This window comes from Bos taurus, chromosome 8 (genome assembly GCF_002263795.3).
Source record: "Bos taurus isolate L1 Dominette 01449 registration number 42190680 breed Hereford chromosome 8, ARS-UCD2.0, whole genome shotgun sequence".
NCBI classification, from domain to species: Eukaryota; Metazoa; Chordata; class Mammalia; order Artiodactyla; family Bovidae; genus Bos; species Bos taurus.
This window is the reverse complement of record NC_037335.1, coordinates 85,268,007-85,280,213: the sequence shown is the minus strand read 5'-3', so window position 1 is coordinate 85,280,213 and position 12,207 is coordinate 85,268,007.

The window sequence follows — 12,207 nt, the reverse complement described above, 5'->3', positions numbered from 1 at the left end:
TGCAGCACTTTTGCAGTAGCCAGGACATGGAAACAACCTAAATGTCCAATGACAGATGAATGGATATAGAAGATGCGGGGCATACATACAGTGGAATACTACTCAGCCACTACAGGAATGAAATAGAGTCATTTGTAGAGACGTGAAGGGACCTAGAATCTGTCATACAGACTGAAGGAAGTCAGAAAGAGAAAAACAAACATTGTACATCAACAAATAAATGTCGGATGTAGAAAAATGGTACCGATGAACCTGTCTCCAAGGCAAGAATAGAGATGCAGCCATAGACAATGGGCATGTGGACACAGCAGGGAAAGGGGAGGGTGGGACAGATTGGGAGGTTAAAACTGACATATATACACTATCATGTGTAAAATAAATAGCTAATGGGAACCCACTATAAAGCACAGGAAGCTCAGCTTGGTGTTCTGTGATGACCTAGATGGTTGGGATGGGGGAGGTGGAAGAGAGGTCCAAAAGGGAGAGGCTATATGTATGCATATGGCTGATTTACTTCACAGTACAGCAGAAACTAACACAACACTAAAAAGCAATTATGTTCCCATAAAAAATAAAACTCAAAAAAAGAAAAAGAAACAGACTGAGAAATGACAGAGATAATGGAGTTAATAGATAAAGATAGTAAAACAACTATAAATCTTATAACTATGTTCAAGGCAATAAAGAAAAATGTGAACATAATGAGGAAAAAATAAAAGATATAAAACAGCCCCAAGTACATTTCAAGATGTATGTAAGCCAACCCATTATTCTGTATACCTTAAATGTATATCAGTAAAACTAGAAGAGGAAAAAAAAGATTCAGGTGAAAGTTACAGAGATTAAAAATATGATACTGAAAAGAAAAATAAACTAGATGGAATTAAAAGCAAACTAGATTCTGCAGAAGAATAAATCAGTGAACTTGTAGCTGTAGCAATAGAAACCATTCAAAATAAAGCACATAGAGAAAAAACAAGACTGAAGGAAAAGAACAGAACTTTACTGAGTTGTGTTGCAATACTGAGTAGTCTACAGATTTGTAATTGGAGTACTTAAAGGAGAGAAAAGGAAGAAAAATATTTAGAGAAATGATACTTGAACACTTTCAAATTTGAGAAAAACAGGAAACCCAAATATCCATGAAGCTTAACAAACTCCAAACAGAAGAAACATAAAGAAAGTCACACATTATCAAATTGTTGAAAACCAGTGATAAAGAGAGAATCTTATAAAGTGGCTAGAGAAAAAAGGCTTATTACAAGAGCAAAGTAAGAATGACAATAAATTTTTATTCAGAAACTGTGTAGTTCAGAAGATAATAAAACACAATTTTTAGGTACGGAAAGAAAATGTTAACCCAGAATTCCATACTCAGTGAGAATATCTTTCAAAAAAGAAACAAAAGTTGAGATAATTTATTGCTAGCAGATTTTTACTACAAGAAAAGTTAAAGGAATTGTTTCAAGAATAAAGAAACAGATGCCAGGCCAAAACTGTGTTTCTCCACAAGAGAAATGAAGAGTATCCAAAATGGCAAATATGTGAATAAATTTGGAACTCATTTTCCAATTTAAAAAGTTTTTAAAACGAGTGCTATTTAAAGCAAAAAGCGACAATGTATTTTGGAGTTTATAACATGTAGAACTAAAATGTCTAATAAAAATAGCACAGAATATTGGGTGGGAGAAAGAAATACAAGTTTACTATTGTAAGGTTTATATATTATATATGAAAAATATTGTTATTTGAATATAGACTGTGATCAGTGTAAACCCTAGAGTAAATCAATAAATAAATGTGATTTATCTAATAAGACAAGTATGGAGACAAAATGAAATCATAAAAAGTATTCGTCCTAAATGAAGGTATGGAAAGAAGCAAAAAAGCAACAAAGAGCAAATTAAAAAATCAGTATGGTAGATGCAAATGCAGCCATATGGATAATTACATTAAATGTGAATGGTTTAAACACTCATGCCAAAAGGCAGAGATATATATAAAAACAAGACTCAATTATGCATTGTATATAATCAATTCACTTAAATATAAAAACATAGATAGGCTCCTAGACACAGTAACTAGGTAAGAAAATTGATGACATCTACTTGGAAATGAAGAAATAAAACTGTCACCATTTGCAAATAACATATACAGTAAACCCCAAAGACTCCACCCCAAAATGATTAGAACTAATAAATGCAGTAAGATTTCAGGATACAAAATCAACATGCAGAAATCTGTTGCTTTTTATACACTAATAATGAACTAACAGAAAGAGAAATGAAGGGGAAAAAAACCATTTATAATTTGCATGAAAAATAATAAAATACATAGGAATCAGATCAGTTCAGTTCAGTCACTCACTCGTGTCCGACTCTTTGCAACCCCATGAACTGCAGCACGCCAGGCCTCTCTGTCCATCACCAACTTCTGGGGTCGACCCAAACCAATGTCCATTGAGTCAGTGATACCATCCAACCATCTCATCCTCTGTCGTCCCCTACTCCTCCTGCCCTCAATCTTTCCCAGCATCAGGGTCTTTTCCAATGAGTCAGCTCTTCGCATCAGGTGGCCAAAGTATTGGAGTTTCAGCTTCAACATCAGTCCTTCCAATGAACACCCAGGACTGATTTCCTTTAGGATGGACTGGTTGGATCTCCTTGCAGTCCAAGGGACTCTGAAGAGTCTTCTCCAACACCACAGTTCAAAAGCATTAATTTTTCAGCGCTCAGCTTTCTTTATAGTCCAACTCTCACATCCATACATGACCACAGGAAAAACCATAGCCTTGACTAGACGGACCTTTGTTGACAAAGTAATGTCTCTGCTTTTTAATATGCTGTCTAGGTTGGTCATAACCAAAGAGGTGAAAAACCTGTATACTAAAAACCAAAACGCATTAATGAAAAAAATTGAAGAAGACACAGATAAATGGAAAGATATGATGTGCTCAAGGATTGAAAGAATTAACAGTTCTTACATGGCTATGCTACCCAAGGTAACCTACAGATTCAATGCAATCCCTAACAAAATTTCAACGGCAATTTTCAGAGAAATAGAACTATCAATCCTAAAATTTATAAGGAACTACAAAAGACCAAGAAGATAAAGCTGATGTCATAATGCTTCCTGATTTCAAACCGAATTACAAAGCTACAGTAATTAAAATAGTATGGTATCGGCATAAAAACACACATAGATACACAGAAAAGAATAGTGACTACAGGAGTCAACTTATGCTATAAATACGGTCAATCAACTTATGACAAAATATCCAAGAATACACTATGGGGAAAGGACAGTCTCTTCAATGGTGTTGGGATAACTGTACAACCACACGCAAAATGATGAAACTGGACCACTAAATCTCACACTATACACAAAATTAACTCAATGGATTAAATACTTGAATATAAGATCTCAGATCATATAACCCTTTGAAGAAAACAGATGGTATGTTCCTTGATATTGGTCTTGGTGATGATTTTTTGCATTTGACACCAAAAAGAAAAACAAATACTTTAGGATCTCACTTATATGTGGAATCTAAAAAACCAAGAAACAAAATCCAACTCATGGATACAGAGAACAGATTGGCAGGTGCCAAAAGTAGGGAGTACTGAGTGGGAAAAATGGGCAATGGCTGTCAAATGGTACAAACGTCCATTATAAAATTAATAAGTCCTGGGGATATAATGTACAGAATGGTGACTGTAGTTAATACACTATTATATATTTGAAATTTTGTAAGAGAGTAGGTCTTAAAAACCCTCAGGAAAAAGCTTTTTATAACTATGTGTGGTGATGAATGTTCACTAGACTTTTTGTGGTAATCACTTCATAATATATACCAATATAAAATCGTTGTATTGCATACCTGAAATTAATACGTCAATTATATCTCAAATTTTGAAATGCCTACAGGGTGCATATTTAAAAATTGAAAAAGGTGTACAATGCAAACTATCAAACCAAATGAAGCCTAGTGTGGCTATATTGATATTAGACAAAGTATGTTTCAGAACAAGGAATATTGACACAGATAATGAAGAGCAAGTCATAATGATAAGGGAGTTGATTTCTTCAAAAGGACTTAATCTTTAAGAGCGTGCATCTAACAACAGAACTTCAAAATACATGAAGCAAAACCGATAGAACGAAAAGGGGAAATAGACAAATCCTTACTCATGGTGGGAGATTTAAACATTTGTCTCTTAAAACTTGATGCCCCAAATCAGTAAGGATATGGACCAGCTTGACTTCATTGACACTTATCGGATACCCAGCCAACAACAGTATCACACACACTGTGTTCAAGTGCATATGCAACATTCATCAACATGGGCTAAATGCCGGGCAGAAAAATCAAATATCACAAGGTACACAACTAACCCATAACTTGTTCCCGGAAGGAGCCTGGATCCCTAAGTCATTGTATGGAGAAAGGAACACCATCCATAGACCAGGAACGTCCACAGCAGACAAACATGTGAATGAAAAAGAAATTTTAAGTGGGTTAAGCCACAGAGCTCTTGAGGTTTACTTTTCAAAGCAAATAGTGATATGGTAACTACTAGAAATAGAATATATATTCAGAACTACGGCTAAAACATGGGGTGTAGGATCAGAACTAGGAGGGAAAAGACACTGGCCAAGAAATATGAGAACGGACTGAGGAAAGGAGGGTGTGGTGGACCGGGTTAAGATCTTTGCCAGAGAACATCAGTGCCAGGATGATGAAACATCCCAGTCAAAAGAGACTGAGGGACCCTCTGCTGGGCACTTTCCAGGGCTCAGAATTTACTGGGCACATGGCTGGTGCTCCTGGAAACTGCCACCCCAGGCTGTGGTGCTGTTGAAAAGTTCAGGGTGGAATCATTGGCGCTGGTATCTCTAGATTGGAGGGATACCTAAGGCACCTTCAGTTCAGTTCAGTTCAGTCACTCAGTCGTGTCCGACTCTTTGCGACCCCATGAATCGCACCTTAGAGTAGTGATTGTTGTGTACATGGCGCAGATAAGATTCAAGGTGGACCTACTCCTCTGTGGACCCAAGGGCTGTGACTCCATTCATTCCTGTTCCTGCTCAGGAAAGCATATTGAAAGGCAAGAGATTGAGGATGGTGTTGTTACAGGTGTAACCTTGAATTTTCATATTAAAAGATGCATTTTAAGTTTATATAAATGTAAATTATTCACAAATCAATAAGAACAAACTATTTGGGATGCCTCTCAAAACTGGAAACATTATATTAATGTGATGCTGCCACTGAAGCATGCAGGTCTTACCCAATCCTCTACTGACCTTCTACACCTTTCCTGACCAATCAACCTGCCTCTGCTTGAACACCTCCAGTAATTCACCCAATCCTCTACTGACCTTCTACACCTTTCCTGACCAATCAACCTGCCTCTGCTTGAATTACCTCCAGTAATTCACTCCACACCAGGCATTCACTTTTACCAGTGGGCAGTTGGCCCAGAGGCTCCCTCCTGCCTCCAGCGGAGTAGCCTAGTGATTAGAGGGCTTTGAGAGTGTGCTCAGATTCCAGTTTCAGCCCTGCCACTTATTATAGGGTAAACCAGGCAAGATACCACCCTTGCTGAACCTCAGTTCCCTCATCCATAAAGAGAGATAATTGTGTCAAAACCCTAGGATTGTTGTGGCTAAGTGGCTCATGGCTTGAGTAAACACGTGAAGAAATAGATCCTAAACAAAGAGAGCCAGGACAAAGATGATGTCAGAAGTGGTAGGAGCCTTGAGAACGATCCAATCCATCCTTCCTCTCATAGACAGGGAGATGGAGGTCCAAAAATGAAATGGATCATGTCTGTGAGGCTAGTGCCTTAAAGTTGGGTAGAAGGCAGCAGAAAGAAGAAATGTGTGTGGTAAGGATGCATGGATGCAGGCATGCCTATGCATGAGGTGCCAGCTGTTTACAGCAGCACAGGGGCAGGTGTCCATGAATCCCTTTACACATGAGGGCCATGAAGGGAACACCACATGTCAGGCACCAGCCAGCTAGGTCCAGGGCTGCTCTGACACCCCATTCACCAGCCTGACCCAGGAAGACCCAGGCCAGGAGGTGTTTCTGGACCTGCTGCAGCTTCTCTCCAGGTCTCCACATGCTTGTGGTCCCAGGTGACCAAGAGTTACCCACAAAGAGGTGCTTGCCATAATACCTGAGTTGTGCGATTTTAGGGATATTCCACAGCCAGGGATTGAACCAAGTCCCCTGTATTGGCATGCAGATTCTTAACCACTGGACTGCCAGGAAAGTCCCTCAGCAAATTTTTAATTTAACTTCATTCCAAAAAAATTTTTATGGTATAAAATAGGAAGACAAATTAACATGGATTAAAAACTTTTACACTAACATATTTTAGGGGATCACATTCAACAAAAACATTGATCTGCTATGGTTTAATAACAAATTAAAATACATAGCGTAATTTTAAAAGGATAATAAATTTAAGTTAAATATTTCATGTGCAAAATAAATCTGCATTCACAAAACTAGTACACTTTGCATTTTGCACTATTTCATTGTTCTGTTTGGCTTTTGAGATTATTCTTGCCCACAGTTACCTTTTTAACTTTTTATTTTAAACTATATTTTAGATTCAAAGTAAGTTGCACAGGTAACAGAGAAAGGTCTGGCGTACCCTCCAGCTTGTTCTCCTCAGTGACACCTTAGGTTAACTAACTGTAGTTAATTAAAATTAAAAGCATTGGTATTGGTACATGTGTGTTGTTCTTTGTCATTTTACCACCTGTCTAGTAATCATCACCCCATTCAGGATACAGAGCTGTCACACTCTACCCTTGGCTCTCTGTTTCATTGTTGTAAGTTTTTAAAAAATTATTATTATTATTTATTTATTAGGCTGGGCCAGGTCTTAGTCGCAGCAAGCAAACTCTTAGCCGTGGCATGTGGAATCTTAATTCCCTGACCAGGGATCGAAGCCAGAACCCCTGCGTTGTGAGCTCAGAGTCTTAGCCGCTGAAACACCAGGGAAGTCCCTGTTGTAAGGTTTAAACACTAGTAAAAAATAAACCGCCAGTGCTCTGGCAGAACAGTAGATTTGGAGCCTGAGGTCTGTCTTTGTCTTCGCAGTCGCCCTGCTTTCAGGATGGACACGGACTTTACCATTGGTCTCAGGAGTGTGTGGTCCTACTGGGGCTCACCAATGGTCCCCAAACCTCACAAACTCAAGATGTATGTCAGGCTCTACTGCTTAACTTCCAGTTATCTAAATAACTTCCATTCAGACCACAGTTTTCATGAAAAGGTAAATAATAGTGTGTGCTAGCCTAAAGCTTGCATATATTATAAAAACAATGATAACAGCAGCAGTTGTTTAGAACTTAAACCAGCATAAGATGTGGGTAAGGGAGGAGAGTTTCATGATTGACATTGTTTAAAATAGCAGATAACATGGTGATAATAAAAAAAAAAGGAGACTAACTTTTAGACAGCTTTGTTATTGCTCTTAAATTCTCTGTAGATAATGTATCACTTATGGCCTTGTCTGCTGCAGACCCTGCTTTGGCCCCACCCTTGGGATGCAGGGTTTTGTAGCACCCTTGACCCAAGCTGAAGTTGAAATTTCAGTCTGGACCTTTTACTTGGGATGGATGTTAAGCGTTTAAATGAGAGGTTCCAGAAGAGGGCTGTTGCTTACAGCTGTGCAGCTTGTTCTCTGCACACAGGTACCCAACTCAAGGGTAAGCGAGAAGTTCAAACCCAGCCTGTGCTTGACTGCTGCAGCCATGCCTTCCCTAAAGAATTTGTACAAAGGTGCTATATGGACAGTGTTGTGGGGTGAACTCTGCTCCCCAAAGAAGTATGCTGTAGTCCTAACTCCCAGGACCTGTGAATGTCACTTTGTTTGGAAATAGGGTCTCTGTAGATGTAGTCAGTTATGATGAATGAAGGTAACCCTAAAGCAATGACAGGAAGGCTTCTAAGGAAGGAGATGAAGACACAGATGTACAGAGGAAAAGGCTATTCAACTACAGAGGCTGAGACTGGAGTGATGCAGCCAGAAGTCAGGGGTCATCGGCAGCCACAAGAAGTTGGAAGAGAAGAGGAAGGACCCTCCCTGGAGCCTTCAGAGGAAGTAGGGCCCTGCTGACATTTTGATTTCAGACTTCCAACCTCCAGCACTCAAAAAACAGATTTCTGCTGTTTAAGTCAGCAAGTTTGTGATGCTTTCTTATGACAGCCAAAGGAAACTCATACAGGCAGTGATGGCTTTGTTCTAGAATCCCAAAGTATCAGAACTTATCCCCTTCTCCCTAGAAAACAAAGTTCTCCCCACGGTGGTGAAGGTGGGGTTGGTGAATGTTGTTGTCAAGGACATTAAAGGCCTTTGGCGGAGATTAAAAAAAAACAACAAAACACATGATACATAAATAAACAAATACTTGTTTCTTTGGGCGGGGGTTGGGGGTGGGGGAACACCTGTTTTCTCCTGCCACCAGAAGAGCAGGTGGGAGAGACAGATCGGAGCTAAGTTGTTGCTTCTGGAGAAGCCAGCAGAGGGCGTGCGGGCTGCACGCAGGCAGGTTGATCACACCTGCGCTCAGCAAGGGCCTGGCGCCTCACAGAGCGAAGCCCTGGAGCACCTTCTACAGCTCTCTCTTCTTTTCCTCGGAACTTCCACATGCCAACTTGGCTCTCCTGGGGCCACCCCTGGTCTCTCACACCCTCTGGGAATCCACTCACCCTCACTGTCTCAGGCATGGGGAACTGTCCAAAGTCCCCAGCAGAGAAAACTGAGACTAGAGGGAAGGAGTGAAGACTCACTTGGGTCATCAGTCCTGTTGGGGTATCTACATCTTCTCTCTCCTCACCCGTCCTGAGAAGGTGCCCGGCTTCATACCAAGTTCCAAAACCTAAGGCTGGACCTGTGCAAGGGAGTCGGGGGCTGGGGGACACTTGACAGGCACTTGACCAGCACTTGACAGTCCCTTGGCAGCCAGGGACTCCAGGAAGCAAAAGAGGAGTCCCGCAGCCTGGGCTTCCGTCCCTGCTCTCAGCTCTGGACCCCGACTTGAGCTTCTGCAAGAAGATGCCTAGGAGGACCGGAGTGTTGGGGATGGGAAGAACATCATGCCAGCACTTTTTTTTTTCAAGAATTTACAGTGTATTTTTATTTTATTCTTTATTAATCTGGGAAATTCTTTTTTCTGTTTTAAAATTTATTTATTTTTAATGGAAGGACAATTGCTTTATAGTATTGCATTGGTTTCTACCAAACATTAACATGAATTAGTCATAGGTTTACCTATGTCCCCTTCCACTCGAACATCCCTCCCACCTCCCTCCCTATCCTGCCCCTCTAGGTTGTTACCAAGCGCTGGTTTGAGTTCCCTGAGTCATACAGCAAATTCGCATTGCAGCCAGCGTCTTTACCTAGAACCGCCCAGCTGCGTCTTTGCCCTCAGGCCTCCAAGACTTCCCTGAAATGCACACATGCAGTGCCAGCATCTTCTGTCGTAACCTCTGCACTGTTCCTCTCAGTGCTTCACTCTCCATCTCTTATTCTGGGTATTGATACATATGAGTTTCATCCCTACCACCTGGCCACTAGTTTCCTGCACCCAGGACTGGGCAACCGTAGACTCCCTAGCATAGGATTCAAATTTGACTGTGCTTTTACTAGCTTCCTTGGGCATTTTCTGTAATGCCTCTAGACTCAGTTTTCTGGTCAGAAAGATGGGGACAACACTGCCTTATGCCAAAGGGCTTAGGTGTATGGTAGAAGATACTCATTCAAACGGTAATCACTAGTAAGGATTTTCTGAGCACTTAGAAGTATCTTATTGTTCCAATTTTGTGAGCATTTATTCTGTTCCTGGCCTTCTGCTAAGCACCTTGAAAGTATTATCTCATTTCACTCTCACACTAATCCCGGAACATGGGATTGCTACCACCCCCCATGGAGAGATGAGAAAGATAAAGCTCAGAGAGGTTTTAATGTTTGTCTCCCAAACTGGTGAACGGTGGAGCCAGAATGGTCAGGGAGACATGACTGGTCGAGACACACATGAATTGATTGTCACAGCGTTGGGCAGGAGGGTGTTTGGAGACCTCTTTCACCCCTGTGACCCTACCTCACTAAGGGAGAGACAGACTGGGGATGCCACAGAGCAAGGGGGCAGCCTGGAGGCAGGACCCCCACTCTGAGCTTTAGCTGCCTGGCGTGATCATCTCAGCCCTGCTGTGTGTGTGGTAGGATTGTCCTAGCTCTGGTCGGGTTGTCAAGGAAAGCGACTAGAATCACCTCCAAGCTGGACCACTTAATCACCAATTTGAGACTCTCCAGAATTCCCTCTTCCCCTCTGCTCCTCACAAGCAGTCCCCACACAGAGCCACTCTGTGGACGGATGAGTGATGGACTCACAGCAGGAGTGGACACAGACCTTGGCCTTGCCAGCCTCCCAGGAGAGGAGGCTTTCGTTACAGCCTGTTGCAACCATACATGTCCTTCCAATCCCGCCACCAGCCATGTGGCTTGGAGTGAGCCCCTCCCCTCCTCAGCTTTGCATGCAGCAAGTGGGAGCTTCTGTTCATTAAGCACCTGCTATGGACCAGGTGCTGAGAAATCCTGTGATGAGGAAGTTGGTCTGATTTTTATTTTATGATGGGAAACTGAATCTCTCAGGGGTGAAGTGATGTATTGACATAGCCTTCTCACTGGGCTTCCCAGGTGGCACTAGTGGTAAAGAACACGCCTGCCAATGCAGGGGACAGAAGAGATGTGGGTTCGATTCCTGGATCAGGAAGATCCCCTGGAGGAGGGCATGGCAACCCACTCCAGTATTCTTGCCTGGAGAAGTCCATGGACAGAGGACCCTGGCGAGTCCATAGGGTTGCAAAGAGTCGGACACGACTGAAACAACTTAGCATGCAAGCCTCCTCACCGGTGACACAGGGCACAGATCACTGATCTGCACAACATTTATAAGGGATTCTGGCCTGTGAGATTGAAGGGGCCCCAGAGGAAATGGAGTGGCCGGGCTGGGGATAAGCAGCAGCCTGGAGAGGTTCTGGCCCTGTCGCCGTATCCTTCCCCAGATGGGGTGAGTGAACAGACTCCCTGAGACAGACCCAGGGCTGGGCAAGGACTTCAAGGAGGGCAATGGACACTGGGATGGGGGTGAGCAGTCCTTGGGGTTGGAGGCCCTCCCAACTCTTCCACTTTACCGGATGCTGGGGGTCTACCCCAATGACAAAGGCCTTAGGAAGGACAGTCCAGCATGACTCTGATTTGATGGAATGTCTAACTGGAACAAAGCCTCTGCCCAACTCAAGGGGGTTCTGGCATCAGGAGCTCCAGGGTCTTGCTGAGAGGGCAGAAGGGCCTGGAAATCAGATTAGGCTTATTGCCTCCAAGCCCTGGAGATGGCTCACTTGGCTACCAGCACAGTAAACTTCCAAGAACAACCACTCTTCACCACAGCCCAGCCTCACCCACTTTTCACCCCAGCCCAGCCGCACATCCCTCACCACCACCACCACCCCACCATGACCAGCACCAGCCTCAGGGCTTCTGTGGCCACTGCCCATCTAGCTGCAGTTCACTTTGTTGCATGTAGGGGAACATGCAGATGTTGAGTTGAGCCCTGACTGTAAGACTCGTCTGTTTGACACATAGCTCAGGAGCCACTGTCTCCACTTGTTGCTATGCACATGCCAAGGGGTCATGCTCAGCCAGAATAGATGTGGGTGAACTTCTGCGGGAGGCTGGTGCTTCCTGCTCGAAGGCTCAGGGCTCTTTCTGCAGCAAGCTCACCCAGCATCCAGACAACTGCACGGCTGTGGAGCAGTCAGAACCTTCCTGATACTTCGTTCATTCATTCACATTCACTGAATGGGCGAGGCCCCCTGCTGGGTACTGCAGTTGACCGTCACTTCCTCCTGCCAGGACCCGTAAGGGCCCCGTCTAGGGGACAAGAGAAGCAAGTGGCAGAGAAAATCTGGAGCTACAGGTGTCAGTGTGGGGGCAGCACCTCTCAGACTGGGGTCAGAAAGTCCCTACAGGAATGGCCATCAGCAGTGTCTAAGAGGGCTCACTATGCAGGCTTCCTTAACCCCATTTGTCAGTTCTACTTAACAAACACTCACCTAGCACATGCTGCATGGTTGAGAGCTTTGTGAATGTACACATAGTGGGTCTTCACAGTGTTATTGTC